This window comes from Carassius auratus, unplaced genomic scaffold (genome assembly GCF_003368295.1).
Source record: "Carassius auratus strain Wakin unplaced genomic scaffold, ASM336829v1 scaf_tig00215076, whole genome shotgun sequence".
Classification (NCBI taxonomy): domain Eukaryota; kingdom Metazoa; phylum Chordata; class Actinopteri; order Cypriniformes; family Cyprinidae; genus Carassius; species Carassius auratus.
The window spans coordinates 201,340-218,431 of NW_020527925.1; the positions used below are offsets into that span (position 1 = coordinate 201,340).

The 17,092-nt window shown below is 35.6% G+C and overlaps 1 protein-coding gene across 1 annotated transcript in view; it reads right to left on the reverse strand.

The window, feature by feature from the left end:
• Positions 1-17,092, reverse strand: part of LOC113093566 (xenotropic and polytropic retrovirus receptor 1 homolog) — a 66,799-nt gene that overhangs the window by 20,208 nt on the left and 29,499 nt on the right. The window lies entirely within an intron of this gene.

The following is a 17,092-nucleotide window of genomic DNA, read 5'->3' on the forward strand; positions in this document are numbered from 1 at the left end:
AAAATGAGAAAATATTATATACTGTTAATTTTATTTCCATAAGAACACTGAACTTAAAATATCTCTAGCTTCCAGATTACATTTTGTGATCAAAAACTTCATTTGTAACAACATTAACAAATGGAGCTCAAATAATTGATTATGTGCAATACTTTTTCAAAGGTTTTTTTTTATGAACATACAGGATTACTTTTGAAGAATCTACATATTGACAACAAAGCGAGAGACATAATGACCCAGGATGACCTCTGACCCCTTTCCCTCTCTCTGTGTGATTTATAGCGAACAGAGAAAGAGTAATTCTCTACATCCATGGACACCTGTTCCCCGAAATGAGATTCAGCCCACATACGACTAAATGAACAGATCATTTAAATGCACCATATCTGCAGTGTTCATGATAAATCAGATTTATTTATTGTTTAGCTACATAAATCTATTATATTATTTTTTTTATCTTAATGCATGTTCCTTATCTATTTGTCTTTTTTGCCGATAATACGAAGGCTGTGTAGGCCTTATCATATAACATCCACACACCAATCAAATCCATATGGATAAAGATTCATTTTCCACTGAATTTTCTTTGCCACAAATATGTTACATTACATACATGAAATTACTCGTAAATACAATTTCATGTCACTTTTAACAACATATGACACGAAAATTGAAACAAATAGTACAGCTTGCCACTAGAAAAAACATGTATTCTCATTATGTCTGTATTGTCAAGGTAACAGAGGGTAATGGGTAATGTCTTAAGTGATGTCTTCCTGCTGTTCACCAAGAGAGCCCTAGATTTAGCCTTACAATGGCTTTATGGCTCTGTCATGACCCGGACACAAAGAAACATAACTTCAGCAAGATACTCATTTTAGAGAGAAATGAAAAAAGAAGAGGAAGAGACCAGATCAAAACACAGACTAGTTATGATGTGTATTTCAATTCTCGTGTTTTTGTATGCATACAAACACAATAAAGGTGCAGTGTGTGTTTCAGTGTCAAAGGAAATCAAAACCACTACCTTGGCATCCTAGAGCCACGCTTTATCAAGAACACAAATGTCAACCTTATAAGGCACACTGTTTCATGAAAATGCCATTATGTGCTTTTTGCTGTGAATCTTTACAGATTTTGTTAATTTATTTTTTTTAAATATTATTAACATTTCAAGATAAACACTTATTGGAATGAAGCTACAGTTAGTGCATTATTATTCATACGGCAAAAACATTGAAATACTGATATTTCGAATATGACAAAATGTGGTAGCACTTTATTTTACAGTCCTGTTCCTCATGTACATACTATGTACTTATTATAGTAATTACAATAACTATGTAATAACTAGGTACTAACCCTGAACCTACCGCATGTAGTTACCTTGTGTTACCAGAACTTTCTTAGATAAATACACTGTTAGTACACTATAAGTACATGTTAGTACACGTACTGTAAAATAAAGTGCAACCCAAAATGTTATTTAAATTGGCTAAAGTTTATATATACATATATACTGTATATAAATTAAAATGCCAGTCTTTACAGAGTTAAATCTCAGACTGATACCCAGAAAAAAATACTATGCTGTATCATATTTGTCCAGTTTTAATATTGTTTACTTTTCAATCTGATTGGTCTCAGGCATAAAACTCAGTGACTGTCAGTGTTTTAATTCAGAAAGTGAAGTACAGAGCCCTGACATCAGCACACTTTTCCTGACTAAGGAGCTTGCTATCTGTTAAATCCTGCGCATAAATCCTGCAGAGCGATCTTATAAAGCTGCAACTTACACTCTTTTGCTTATCTGGGGTTATTTCTCTCTCTCTATCTCTTTTCCTCACAAGCTCACATGAATATAACATTTCCCCTCTGGGTGCCTAGATTTTATCAGACCTGACTGTGCCCATGGTTCAGGGGATCAAACTGTGCATTGTTTTACCCAAAAAAAGCCCTGCAGGAAGAGGATCTGTCTAGACTTTCGGAATAAAAAGATAAAAAGATTTGTTATATTCTTTCCCAGTAGGATTACAATGCAAGATTGTAATTTCAATTTAGCATGCACATGACTTTCCAGCATAGACGGAGAGAGCATTGCTTGTATTGCCCAGAGTGAGCGATATCATCTCTCATTAGAGGGTTACTGGTCGCGAGCAGAGATTCCTCAAGCGACAGCTGTATGGCCGCTCATTTTACAATCCATTTAACTGCCTCAGTTTATCACCCTTGTCTTGTTGTTTGCATTGTCGTGCCGCAGCAAACATGGGTCCCATACCCTTATCTTCCCTCTACACGGAGATCTCAATCATCGCAGTTGAATTAAACTGTACGCCTGGCAGCAATAAAGAGGCACGGGAAACGCTCTGTTGTTGGAGGTTTTTACCAGGACCCATCATCCTGAGTAAATTAGAAAGGGTGATTATTCGCTCTCGTTGGCACATTCTATTAAGAGGCTGAAGTGTGTGGGTGGGATTGCAGGAGGATAGCCGAGCGGCAAAACCAGTTAAGCAGGAATGATGCATGCTGGGAAAGAGACACAAAGTGAAAACATGAAACGCAGCACATAAAAGCCTCTTGCAACCATCCGTTCACCCCCCCTGCCCCCTTGGGTTCAACCAGATCCTCTGAGATGAAGGAAAACCCTCGAAGCCGGCCCGGTCTCTCCACCAGCGCTCTCGTCCCTCAAGCCACAATTAGCCCAACCAATCAGGAAACTTCTAGAGTTGGGAGATGATTAGCAATGCACGTTAACGAGTCTGGCACACCCAGAGCAGTGTCTGTGTAAATAATGTGTACTATATAAAAGTCAAGTAAGCATGAGGGAGAAGCTCTTCAGAGGTCTCAGCCTAAATTCATTCAACAGAGAGCTGTTCAGCATAGTGAGAGTGCAAATCTTTGTTTCTGTAGGGGTGGGGGAGGTTGGGAGGGGGTTCCCGGCAGCATCCAGACCGGGGGAATGCATTAGGAAGAGGGGTGGATGACACAGATGGGATGTGAAATGGATGATAGGGTATGAAATCTGAGCAGGTCAGAGACATGACACTGCTACTAAGTCGGTTCACAAAAATGACACAATGAAATATTCAGCTGAACATGTCATTCTGACAAGATACTTTTAGCAAGTTTATGCTTGTTCTTGTTCACTTCTAGATTTAGCCAAAGTAAGAGATTTGGGTGGTTGTTCACTTAATATATACAGAAAATAAACTAAATATACTTAAAAATAAAAAATGAAACATTTGAAATTAAAACTGCATTATAATTGAAATTTTGTTAATCAAAATGTAAATTAATCAATGATAATATGTAAGGCATAAAATGTCTAATCAGTCACCAGTCATTATCTAACTTAAAAGTAAATATATTAAAATTTATGACAACAGTTGTATTTTATTAAATATTACATGCTAATAAATGAATAAAGAATGATGTACTAATGTACTAGTGATATAGCTGATGTACTTAGTTTAACTAAGACAAGGCCTAAAATATTAGCACAATTTTATTATATCAGTCAATATTCATAATTATCACAATAAATATCAAATCTATAATTCTTTCAATTTTAAAGGCAGATTTTTTTTTTTAAACTGGGATGTTTAATTATACAGTTAAGTGAGCGTTATTTACACATAATAGTATTAAAGATTGTTCTGGTTTGAAACTTGAAATAAAAAAATTACTATAGACAAAAATACAATAGATGCATCTTAAAAGGGTTTAAAAAAAAATGAATGGAAGAATCCAAGGCTGAAAATATTTTAACATTTCAAAGGTTAGTTAATTCAGAATTCAACAATTAAAAAAAAAAGAAGAGAAAGAAATAAAAGATAAAAATAAGTGTTAATATTATACCTTGGAAAAATTATTGTATTAATTCTATTTTAGAGTTTGGGAATGTTTAGTAAATCTAACAAACTTATTTTTTAGCTCTTATTTGATAGCAGCTCCAATCAAGTACATGAGCTGTCCGTGGTTCTGAAATTGTGTTCCAACTGCAGAACAATTCCAAAAAAACTTTTAAACTGCTTATTTTATTTAAACTGACTGATACTCTTCTTTAATGAGACATTTCATTTCATTCTCAAAGCACTGAGAGAAAAGTTACAATTAAAAAGACATTTGTGATTCCACAGTTTGACCTAAATCTTTCAAACTGCATCACAGGAACCCTTAAAATAATTACCTTAAATTGCACAGCTATTCCAATGGCAACTTTGTTCTCATCCTCCCGACTGTTATTCTCAGGATAATCAGATGGGAAGATCTGTTCCATGTCTTCATACTGACAGATCAACACAGGGTCATTTCATTTACTTGACAGTAAACGCTTGTAAACAAGCAAACATAATTTGGGTGATTTAGGCGACTCTAACATCTGCAGTCTGTTAGAAAGAAGCACAGGATATTCCCCTGTAATTGTGTTAGAGGTTCCTGGGGTGGAAACATCGCATTAGAATCAATCGGGAGACATCAAAGACTGGAGAGCTTATTCTTATTGACGGAACAGATTTAAAAACACATTAACATAGCATTTGAGAGGGATTAACAGGAAAAGTTTATAGGAGAATAGCACTTAGTTTAACTACGAATGCATCCCTAAAACAGGATTGTCTGCTTATCTCCACATAATAACATAACACGCTCATAAAACACACACACACACACACACACACACACACACACACACACACACACGCACACACACACACACAAAATATTCAGAGACTCAGCCACAGATCTGTTTTATTCTGAGTTCCGTTTTAAAATATCTCTGCCTTTAGCTGATGTGGGAATGAAATCTGATGTTGAGATTGGGAGTGTGCCAGCCCTGCTGAGCATCTCAGCTGTGAAGTGTTATCAGTCCAGTACACAGTCAGACCCAGACGTCTGCAAGCGATGCCTTAAAAACAGCTCCATCACAGCACTGTGAAGATTTCACTCTCTTTGACTCACAGGAAGCTAGAAAGGTCACTGAAAAAACATCCACTGAAGATTTGTCTCCTTTGTTTAACTCCGATACTTATTTTAAATGCCATGAGATTAGGTTCACAATATAAGCGGAAATGTCTGTCTGGCAAATTTATTCAATATACTGGTACAATAATGTAAGAACTGCATATGAATAAAAAACTGCTTTGGAATATTTCTGAAAAACTAAACTAATATAAAATAAAACAGAATAAAAATAACAGAATTAAATAAAAAAAACAGTATACATGCAAAAAGATTAAAATAAAATGTAACTGTATAAAATATAAATAAATATAATATTTGTTTTTATAATATATATCTGATGTTTTTTTAACTCCAAATAATAAAGTATATAGAAAAAGCCCTTTGTATGACACTTTAAATAAATGACCACCAAAGAGCATTTCTAAATCACAGTACAGAATGTTTTATTTTATTTTATCATGTTTAATTCAAATCTAAGCTTGTCCAAAAAGTTCATTTTAAATACACAGTACAATATTTTCTGGCTGTGAAGAACATAGTCATATTAAAAAAGTAAAAGGTTTCTTGAATTATATGCATTCACAGCAGAGATATTTCACTGCACTATACCTGAACCAAAATGTAATAAGCATGATACTTTTAAACTTGTTTCACCTGGTTTTCTTCAAATGCTAAGTTTGTTACATCACGCCACAGAGGTAATGTCACCTCTGAGAATGGCAGAACGGCGCTTTCAATTATCTTCAGGCAGCATGTCTGCAGGCCAAGAGGCTTATGAAACAAAAGACTTATTAATCTAGTCCCCAGCGGAGAGCTCTGTCCTCTGAATTAGCAGGGGTGCATATTTTAACATCCACAAGTGAAGCATCTCATCCCCAGTAAATGTCAGAGAATAGAGCTCTGAAAAAGTACAAGTTTAAATAAAATACCATTTAAAAGTTTGGGGTCAGTAAGTTTTTGAAAGTCTCTTGTGCTCACAAATTATTATTTCAGCATAATTATTTCTTTAGCGTCACATCAGAAATAATTTGAATACGCTGACTTGGTGCTCAAGAAACATGATCATCAATGTCATAAATATCAATGTTAAAAAAAAACAACTGCTTAATATTTTTGTGGAAAATGCATTTTTTTATAATATATATTTGTTTTAATTCTTTGATGACTTTCATGCCATTTACATCTGCTGTTACGTTTAATCAATGAAATGCACTTTAAAACCGAATAAATAGCTAATGTATATATATATTTTTTTTAATTATTATTTAAATTAAATTAATTACTAATATAAAATGTTTACAATGTTAATGCTACTGAATCTTTAAAAGCTTAGAACCTTTGTTTTAAGATACTTAAAACTAAATATCATGTTGACAAATGTTTTATGCTGATACTCAAAAATATGATTTACTATGCAGGCTTCTTTTCACCCTGGTTCTAATAACACTATAAGAGTTCATATGTTTAACAACCTTATACAAGGTACTAACATATGATCTTCATCTTACGTTTTACAACCAATTAAGGCACAGCTATTACTTTAATAAGCTTGCTAATTCAGAAATTACTCTAATGAGTAATGAGCCGATTTAAATGCTTTAAGCAGAATGAACATGAGTGGGTGGTTTAAATCATGTGACACATTACTACACTCTGTTCTGTCTCTATCCTCTTCAAACCTAAAATCACGGCTCATTATCATCTCCTCCCTTAAGCATCTTTGCAAAGACAGTTACCAGTTTATGGATACATTCCACTGCTCTTTCAGGCCCATTACCCCCCCCCCCACCACCACCACCACACACACACACACACACACACAGGTGCCCAGACAGCTCTATTACAGCTGCTGAGGAACAACAGGAGTCGGGTGGAAGCATTTTAACAGGATCACAAGACAGGATCCAGATTTTCAGCAAATATACTTCCTCTTATGCCTCTGAAAAGAATTTAGAGTGAATCAATATATTTGGTATAATGAGTTTATTGTGATGTATACTGGCATAAACATATCAGATCTGGACTAAAAGCTATAAATCACCAGTTTTGATCTTTATGAGAAAGCAAAATATTTAATTATATTTAAAATAATATAAATATTAAAAAATGTATTTATACTAAAGCAAGTTATTAGAAAATGCAGAACCATAAGTAAGGCAATGCATTGTTTCTACCACAGTAAACAAACCCTGATGACCTTCTACTTGCAATTTAGACAGCTTTGATGATTTTAATGGGAGCAATTTCATTCTGATAGGGTGTTAAGTCTGTTTCATTTTTGATCGATGTCACTACACTTCCCCATCTGCCTAATCCATCAACATCATATGCCTTGTTCAACAGTCAACAACAGATGTAATAATATTAATTTGTCTTTTATACTGTAGAATAGACATGTTTAGGTAACCTCTGTAGTCATTTGTAATAAACGAAAATAAAAAAACAAATGAAAGTACACCTTGCTCCATATTTTTGTGATTAGTTACTGAAGACAGTTGTCTCACGTCTATAGGGCACTATCACAGCTGTTAATGAGATGTCTTGCATTTCTGCCTCCACAGGCCCTCCTAAGAACAGCACAAGATACACAGCAGCTGCTCCCTGCTTTCTGAAGACTCTCGAATGTGTGTGGAAGAGAGAGAGAGAGAGAGAGAGAGAGAGAGGGAGATGTGGTTGCGTGTTTTTTAATTTGCTGTATGCCATGAACAATAATATCATCATTAAACTGCAAAGGTGGCAAAGAAGCTGTATTTTTGAAGTGGCAACAATTAACATATTACTACTGTACATATATATTATATAATTTGCATTAAGTATATATATTTACATTTATAAATAAATAAATAAATAAATAAATAATATATATATATATACAGTACAGACCAAAAGTTTGGAAACACCTTCTCATTCAAAGAGTTTTCTTTATTTTGATGACTATGCAAATTGTCGAGTCACACTGAAGGCATCAAGGGCTATTTGACCAAGAAGGAGAGTGATGGGGTGCTGTGCCAGATGATCTGGCCTCCACAGTCACCGGACCTGAACCCAGTCGAGATGGTTTAGGGGTGAGCCGGACCGCAGACAGAAGGCAAAAGGGGCAACAAGTGCTAAGCATCTCTCGGGGAACTCCTTCAAGACTGTTGGAAGACCATTTCAGGTGACTACCTCTTGAAGCTCTTCAAGAGAAGCCAAGAGTGTGCAAAGCAGTAATCAAAGCAAAAGGGGGCTACTTTGAAGAACCTACAATATGACATATTTTCAGTTGTTTCACACTTTTTTGTTATGTATATAATTCCACATGTGTTAATTCATAGTTTTGATGCCTTCAGTGTGACTCTAACATTTTTATAGTCATGAAAATAAAGAAAACTCTTTGAATGAGAAGGTGTGTCCAAACTTTTGGTCTGTACTGTATGTATGTATATATACACTTTAAATAATTATAATTTTTCAGAATTTCTCATGTATTTAAATTATTATATAATATTTATTTATTACATTATATATATTATCTTATACACTACTGTATCTATCTTTCTTTCAGAAAAAAGCAACAAGCACAAAGTTTCAATCACTCTTACTACTGTTTTTCTTAGCTTTTTAAACATTTTTCATCTGCTTCCATCTAAAATAATGACATACCATCCCTACCAAAGAGCAATTTTATGTCATCCGTGTTCGTGGGACTGACATCGCTGTTATCGACCCGTCAATAGGCTCCTGCCATTACCTTGTAGCCATTAGCAACTGCCACAAGGAGAACAGCCTTTCAGCTGCCCAGCCAATTTCTTTCACATGAGTGTGTGTGCATGCATGCGAATGAGCAGGTGTTTGCTGTGTGTGTACATGCATTCCAGCCTGTGTGTGTGGGAGTTGGAGCTGCAGCATTGCGGCTGTGTGGCACTTGTTTCTTTTGTGTGTGCAGTGTTTTTTTTTCAATTTTCCATAGGCGATGAAGCATAACTAACATTTATGTTTATAAAAGGCATATACATTTCAGATTTCTTTAAGCTAGAATATGTTGCAAGCAATCAGCAGGAAAATTAATCAATACAGCTTTGATTGGGAAGGCCACCTGCCTTTGTGCTGCCTGCCATCCACCATCTATTGATGCTGTAATCAATAATACACACAAGTATTACCGTTCACAGCACCATTACACAGCAGCGCATAATGAGATCTGACAATCTCCATCACAAAGTGTTTGATGATACCCCTGACCAGGCAACATAAATTCTTTCTACTATTTACAAATAGAAACAAATAAGAATATTATTTTCTAAACTACCATTCAGAAATTTTGAAGATTTTTAAATGGTCTCGAAAGAAGTGTTTTATGCTTACCAAGACTGCAATTATTTGATCAAACATACAATACAAAACACTACAGTAATATAATAACTGTTTTCTATTTTAACATTTTAAAACGTATGTATTCCTGTCAAAGCTGAATTCTCAGCAACCATTACTCCTGTCTTCAGTGTCGCATGATCCTTATCAATGTTGAAAAAAGATATGCTGCTCAATATTTTTCTGACACATTTTTTCAGTAATCTAAACAATTAAAAAGTTTATAAACAACATTTACTTGAAATAAAAATGATTTGTATCAATGTAAAAGTCTTTACTTGCATTTTTAATTAATGTGTCATTTTTTTATGGTGTTGAAACCCAGAAACCTTTTAGCAGATACATGTGTGTGACTCACTTACTAGCGGTCAGCTGTAAAAAGAAAGGGATTGTGGTTAGAACCTGTTGTCTGGGTTTCATTCATTGTATTGGGCTCATCTGTAATTGGTCGTGTTTTTCACACTGGTAATTACCAGAAGGCCTTTGTCTACTGTTACCATAGATACCAGGTCATGTGACAAGCTGGAAGGGTGTGAACTGCATGTATGAGGACCTGTGGGGGATATATATGTGTGTGTGTGTGTGTGCGTACTGGAGGAAAACAAGATTAATAATAATGATGCTAAAAATAATGAGTGCAGCATAGCATATTATGTGCATGATTTACATATTCATTTTTAGGAAGTACTAATTCATTTGATTTTCTAAAGTTTGAGTTGTAGAGGCACTTGATATTCGTAAGCCAAACTGCATATTTTATTTGGTTTTCCAAACAAAGCATTAGTTTTGGAAAGAGAGAAATTCTTGAAGAAATAATGAAAGTCTATGTACATTTCTTCTATTTTTTTCTGTGTAATATTGTGGTGATATAGTTTTATCTTCCCTTGGGATGTACATATATTGATCTAAGTCGAAAAACTATTTTCATGTTAAAGTCAATGACCAATAAATAGCCATTATTAAAATAATTTTATATAAAATGTAATTTATAGAAACCAATTAAAAGTAAACAAAATAAACTATTATTATTATTTTTTTACGAACATGAACAATTAAATATAATGTTACATATATGATTATGGGTCAGTGTTGGATATATTTTGGCAAATATTTATTCAGCACCCTAATCTGCCCCTGAAAAAAAAACAAAAACTGATTACTCACTTTACATATTGATCAGAAAACCTCTTTCTGCAATGTGGATCAGATATTCCGACAGTAAAAACACACTATTAGGTTGGAGTAGAAGAGGAACAGAGAGCACCTGAAACTCAGTCAACCACAGATCCCAAATCATCAGCTACATCAGTGAAGAGAAATTAACAGAGACACAGTGCCCCTCAATTACTCGTATGCCATTAATGAATAACACAGAGACACATAGAGAGAGACCCCAGTTTGCATCAACAACTTTGCATTTAATTTTGCAGTGAATGGAGAAAATCACAGCCGACTGCTCATTTAACAGCTCCTACGCAAACAAGCTCCTTTAAATATTTATTTCACTGTACTATGAAATTTTTCACAACTTAAAACTTCCTCCCAAACTTAAAAAAAGACAACTAACTGAGGGGAAAAAAGTCAGAAATACTTCCATCAGAACAACTAAAAGTAAAGCATTTTGCTATTCCTGGCTTTGTTGTGTGCATTATTTCAAATTATGCCAACATGAGTAAAAATATTATTTTTAACAAACTTGAAATGAGTGTGAAACGCACTGAAATGAGCTGCTGTTAAGATTATGAATGTAATGCTGACCTTGTGAAGGACAGCACATTTAGAACACTCTAGCAACAATCTAGAACACTCACCTAGCAACAACCCAGAAACCCTAGCAACCATATAACCTGGTGATCGCATGGCAACCATCCTAGTAACACCAATCCCAGCACAGTAAGTTGTAAACAAGCATACAATGCTAAAAAATTCAGACAATCTACAATACTCCTAAAAAGAAATCTAAATTACATTATAGAATTAGTGGCCATGTAATCTTCTCTTTTCTTTTTCTGAAAAAATAAATAAATAATAAAAAATAGAAGGTGTGAAATGGAGAAATTTAAATGATCTACACGACTTAAAACAGGCAGATCGCGGAGCTGTTCAGACTACATGACTTGCTGTTTGTCTTGAAGACATTGTGGTGTTCACATTATGCCACACTGCATGAATGATCGGCAACAGGTGGTCACACACTACATGAGCTGACAACAACTCTGTCACCCAGCGACTCTACACAGACCACGTTTTCTCATGAAAACACACGCGACATGCTAGATATCTGTTTGGCGTCTGTGACGCATCAGCGAGCCTCTTTGATGCGCCGTTGAGTAGTTCACATAAAGACTGTCCAGTCACTGATTACCCGCTGATTTTCCCCCAATCACAGCCCGACCTGTCGGCGAGCTTGTTAATGTGCAAATCTGAATTACAAATTAGTTTTTCAATCCTGTAGTGTGTGCTATGCATTATTCCATCTGTTAGTAAACCTGCATTATTAAGAGCAGTCCAAAAAGAAATTGTGAAAAACTAAATAATTACGGTTTATTTTTTTTACTAACAATATAGACAACAGGGGAAAAATTACTTAAAAAGAATATAAGCTCAACCCATAAACTAAACTCAGTCCATGCTTTTTGTCCCAAAGCAGTGCTCTACAGACATATCCAGCTAAAAACCCAGCAAACAACCCTGTTTGACTGAGAACGACAGTCAAAAACCTGTTTTATGTGATACAATGAAACCCCTTCTGATTTCAGTAATGTGTGATGTGGCCTTAGAGAATGAAAGCATTGACTGGCCCTTGGCCTACAGCTTTGGTATAATACTGATGCCATGACCTTAGGTATTGATTGCTCTACATGTAATGCCGACAAGCACACACACGCACACATTTGTTAAAGGTCTTACTCTCTGGAGTGATTTCAAATGAACAAAGACCGCAATCCTCTCCTCCACCCACTTATTGGCAGGGCATAAATGGAGATTTGGCTCATAAATCAGTAGATTGGGGTGTAGTGGGTATGTATGGGCGCGTACTGAATGGAGGCAGAGAGGCAGTAAAACCACTGTGAGTATGTGTGTGCTTTAGCTTACCCGGTGAACTGTCTATCACAGTGATTCAATTATTTTTGTTATGTCCCCACTGGACTGAGCGTAATCAGGAAGTCCTTGAGTCAATCTGACGTTAATTAGATCAATGCAGAACTAAAGAGAATGACATAGTTATACAGGGAAACAAGAGGGACAGAAATAGAAAAAAACTCTATTTATACCAAGAACAAAAAAATACAAAATTGAATCTTTCATATGCAAAAGTTTTATCACATATACTACTGTCCAGAAGTTTGAGGTTGGTAAGATTTTTTTATGTTTTTGTTTTTGAACAGTTATAACATACTAATATTCACCAATGTTGCATTTGTCTGATCAACAATAAAGTATGAAGTGACGTGACATACAGCCAAGTATGGTGACCCATACTCAGAATTCGTGCTCTGCATTTAACCCATCCAAAGTGCACACACAAACCATGAACACACACCCGGAGCAGTGGGCAGTCATTTATGCTGCGGCTCCCGGGGAGCGGTTGGGGGTTCGGTGCCTTGCTCAAGGACACCTAAGTCATGGCATTGCCGGCCCGAGACTCAAACCCACAACCCTAGGGTTAGGAGTCAAACTCTCCAGCCATTAGGCCATGACTTCCCCACAAACAGTGACATGGAGAAATATTATTACAATTTCAAATGACTGTTAAGAAAAGAAGAAATCTTTTGGAACATTATTAAAGCCTTTACTGTCAATTTGAGTCAAATTAATGCATAATAAAGGTTCACAATTCAAAAAACAAAAAAAATCTTATTTGCCATTTATAATGTAGCTACCCTTAAATGAAAACATTCTGCAAAGTTTTTATTCAAAAAAGTGCATGATAAATCAACATATTGTCTCTTGCAATCATCTAGCAACGACCCAAAACCCTCTAGCAACCACCCAGAATAACCTAGTGATGACAACCACCAACTACCAAGAACACACTAATAACAGCATAGCAATAACCACAACAGATGTTCTACATAGGCAAATACAGCTCACATTTTATTCTAAAAATTTTAAAAAACTAGTTATCAGAAATTTCTAAAAAACACAAATTAATTTGAAATCAATTAGAGATTTTATAAATCTGTAACATTTGTTTAAAAACTTAAGGTGTGAAATGGAGATGATGAATGATCTCCTCTATCTGGTCACTCGGTTCACCTGCATTAATAAGAGCAGTTAGCAGTGAACCATCCTGATGTGGGCGGCACATTTGCCATCAACACATGATATATGCAATCATGAGGTGAACTATGTTGAAAGGTCAGAAGGTCAGTTCGGTGTGCGTGTATGGCTGTAGGAGAAAATGAGCAATAAGGGAAATAAACACATCACTGCGAACAATGAGAGGTTCTGAGAAAAAGAAGCAAAAGAAACTGAGAGAAAAAGGCTAACCAGTCAGGTTCAGTGGACATACAACAAAACAAACACACACGCGAGATGCAAGTCTTCTTGGACTATAAGATGTAGAGTCCAGACACTGAGCTTCAAAACAATCGTTTAATCTACACATCTATTAATGTATCCAGTCTGTTACTTTCACGCCCCCTCCCCAATGTCTTTTAAACACACAATGAATGCACATACATATTTAAACAAAAAAATACAGACACTGTTCATGCATAAAGATTTTAAAGCTGGTTCATTGACTAAACAGAATAATTTACTGCAGGCCTACAACTCTTCCTGCAAGATCCGCAATACATTGCAAACATCTCTCTATGAAGATAACCCATGTAACATCAGAGCCTAACATTGTGACTATGTTGGAATGCACATACTAGCATACTGCATTTTATTTTCTATTTTATTTACATTTTTTACACAGCATGACAAAGTAGTTACAGCCTGAAAATGATAAAAGCAGTTATGTAGTGATATAATACATTGTTGTCCCATGACTGTCCCATGACACACACACAAACACACTACTAGTGGGTATTACAATAACAACAACAGGATTACAACTAATTACAACAACAGAAAAAAAAAAAAAAAGACAAACCCAAATTGGCTCCAATTTGGTGGCAAACCTTTATTAGCATATATTATATTAGTATGGCAAGATGACACTCCAATCATAGCCAAAGACACTTTTTGTTTATATCCCAGTCTCGTCTCCTCAAATTCACTGCAAACGTGTGTGTGAAGTGTGGAGTCAAATATCGGTTTCCACACACACCGGTGGAGTGTTTCTTGAATGTTCCTTCACTATTTAAAGTGAAATCCTTGATTCCTTGTCTGTTTTAAGAGCAGTCTTTGACCATAATGCCTTGACCAGTATTTATTAAGCTCAGTGTATCTTTCTAACCCCTCCTCCCCTTAATAAGAGCATCAATTAATCACCTTTTTGATTGACAACTAACATGATCACATTATAGAATTTATTTATTTAACCATCCATCCACCCTAACCATCCATATCAAACTAAAGCTCCCCTCCCCATGACTAAAATATCTTGCTAACAAAGCAATTTTGGATGATAATAATAAAAGATGATAGATAGTGAAACAATTTCAATGATATTAGGCCATGCGAGAAAAAAATAAATTACACCCACAACCGACAAAAAAGTAGCAAACAGTTTCTCAATTATCAGTAGAAGCGTTAGACATGTCCCAATGGATTTTCCCTTGAAAATGGATTATAATTTAAAAAGATGAAACACATTCCCACTGCCAGGTACTTTAAGAGCCAAAGCGACACTTCCTATTGCTAAACAATTTTCTTAATGTCACACAAGCTGAATACGTGAGTATTTTACTCTCCTCTGGGTCACAGATTTGGTGCTATGTGCTGCGCTGTGGACGGATCATAAGAGTTATCAGTAAGAAGCACTCTCTGCTCCTTCCAGCCGGGCATCTCAATGCTCTCCTCAGCTGGCATCAAGCCCAGCCTTTTGCATTAAATTAACACACCAAATCCCCTGCAAAACAAGAGCCAACATTAAAGTAAACTCTGCTCTGTGTGTTCTCGTTCCAAACAAGCTGGAGATTGCTTGGCAGTGCATTTCATTGCACTGTATTTCAGCATGTGCCGAGAGACTTGTGACTTGCTTTAAGTTCAACAAGAGTACCGTGTACAGATATTAATTATGCTGGAACTGATTGGCCAGGAGGGAGTGTAGAATGCATAAATTTAAATGCATAATCATGCTACAGGTGTCACATTGATTTGAGGTCATTCATGTTATGAGCACAAATGGTGTGTAAAGAGTTGCGCACCAAAGTTTAATATTGATGAATAGGGGTTTGTTAAAATTTGTTCGCATTAGTTACATTTTACAAGAGTGATTTTGAGTCCGATCAGCATTACAACACAGAAAATAGTTTTCACGTTTAGCAATTGAAAGCTAGAGAGTGACAGTGATGGCTATTTTACAAAAGCTCTTTGCTTTGGCTGGAATTTGCATAATTACAGCACTTATCAAGCCATCACGCGGAGAGTGAACGGTTTCGCCCAGAAAGGACTGTCGGCATGGCAACAGAGACAAGAGTTCAGCAGGGACGTGGTCAGTCCTTGGTGAGGGAGGTGGAGAAAGGGGCGGAGATCCCCAGATTGCTTGTTGAGGTACACGCAAAACAAAACTCTGAGGTGTGGTTGTACGACAACAGCGGTGAGTTCAAGGAAATGAAAGTCTACTGACCAACGGATGATGACATATTCAAATCTCATTCCTTTGTTGTTATTACGACAACTGAAAAAATTGGCAAATGAAATGAAGGGGAATGCTAGAGGGTAATTTTCCCTTTTTTTATTATTGGTGAACCATCTCTTTAATGCTAATAATAACTCCTCCAAGTAGTATATCCTCAAGTCCAAAATATCACAGAACAAGATATCTATTCCTGTTGAGCAGTGGCTGTGACCTCTATTTCACCCATAGTTCTTTCTGAGAAAGTATAACCATAGTTTACAGCAGACCCCTAAAGCTCAGTTTACTGTCTAAAGCCTACAGTGAGGTGAGTCATCCATCCAGACTGTGAACCAGAGAGCAGATTCTGGGCCTCTGTATCAACACACACTACCTTCATAAATGATACCCTTAAGAGACCAAAAACACCCATAAAAAAGACCATAAAGCACATAAACACACACGAGCACAAACCATAGTTCACAATGACAAACAGCACAAAGTGACTCACAATATATAATTACAGGCTGATTCAAGATGTGTGCTCCTCGTTCCTGAAAATTCAAAGCCTACGGACAAAATGTTCTGAAGGTTATAAAAGCAACAATAAAAAAATACTACTATAATATAGTGTTTGACATTTTAATCATTTCTGAATAGCTTATAGCTGTTTCTCAATCTTTAACTGGGATAAAAGAAAATAATTTAACGTTGATACTTTTGAACTTTAACAGAAAAAAGTAAATCAGCAGAAAGTCTGATGTCATTTTTGTTCATCCATTAATCTGTACATCCACCCATGAAATCATTCATCTATCAATCTAAATACAAAAGCATGCCTGCAGGTTAGAAAACGCAATGAATCTTTTGCTAGGGTTACCAACTGCCTAACCAAAGCAATTCGTTTTTTATAAATAAAAACAAAAACACACAAAAAAGATGGCATAATAATCTAATAAAATAAATTTGTATTATACTAAATCGCAGTGCAATAATAATAGGAAAGAGCTTTAATGACAATTTGGTGAGTAACTTTATGAAACGTAA